This window comes from Galeopterus variegatus, unplaced genomic scaffold (genome assembly GCF_000696425.1).
Source record: "Galeopterus variegatus unplaced genomic scaffold, G_variegatus-3.0.2 Scaffold5177, whole genome shotgun sequence".
In the NCBI taxonomy this organism is placed as follows: domain Eukaryota; kingdom Metazoa; phylum Chordata; class Mammalia; order Dermoptera; family Cynocephalidae; genus Galeopterus; species Galeopterus variegatus.
In genome coordinates, this window is record NW_007731288.1 from 120,174 (window position 1) to 121,385 (window position 1,212).

Here is a 1,212-nt window from a genome sequence, read left to right on the forward strand (position 1 = left end):
TCCTTCCTTCCTTCCTTCCTTCCTTCCTTCCTTCCTTCCTTCCTTCCTTGCACCCAGTTATAAGTGAGAACATGTGGTATTTCTCTTTCCTTGTTTGGTGAGGATGTGGGGAAAGGGGAACTCTTCTACACTGTGGTGTGACTGTAGATTATCACAGCCATTATGCAGTATGGAGGTTTCTCAGACAACTACAGATGGATCTATCATATGATCCAGCAATCCCACTACTGGGCATATATCCAAAGGAATGAAAATCATCATGTCGAAGGATACCCATACTCCCATGTGCACTGCAGCTTTATTTACAATAGCCAAAATATGGAACCAACCTAAGTATCCATCGATGGATGACTGGATAAGGAAAATGTGGTATATCTACACAATGGAATACTACTCAGCCATAAAANATGGCATCATGAGTTTTTAAGGCTCCTTAGGTGATTCTAACATGCAGTCAAGGTTAGAAGCTTCTGTCTTAGTAAATATTTACTGATTTCCAATCTCTGTCCAGCAATCATACCATATCAGTCATCTACTCATTCTTGGGTCAACTTTACTAATTTATATTTCATTAGGCAATCAGATATTTTCTATATATTTTCAAAAGTGTTGCCATGTAACTGCCTATAATAATATATAATAACTGTATATAACATTTTAATGTCTTCATACCTGTGATTATATCTCTTTTTTCCTTTCTAATCTCATATACCTTTGTTCTTTCTTAATTTTCCTTACCAAATTTATGAAGCATTTACCTCTTTTATTTTTTTGTGTGTGTTTCTTGTTCTGGTCATTTTTACCTTTTGTCTTTTTAAATTCCCCTTCTGTCTTTTGGCTTATTTGGATGTTCTTTTTTAATTTTTAAAATATGGTCATTTAGTTTCTTCATTTAAATCTTTCTTTGTTAATAACAAAGGCATTTACATTTACAGATCTTCTTCCAGAAAAGGTCTTCAAAATGTTTATGGGATTCCTATTATCTTCTCAATTTTATTTTATTTATTTTTATTATTACAAATAGAGATTTTTCTGTATGCCCTTTACCCAGCTTATCCCGCCCCCAACCAGCCCCCCGCTGCCTTCCCCTCATCTCTAGTATCCTTAGGTTTGTTTTCCCCTGCTGAAAGTTCAATGTATTATTTTGTTGTTCTCTCTCACCTTCCTTCCTTCCTTCCTTCCTTCCTTCCTTCCTTCCTTCCTTCCTTCCTT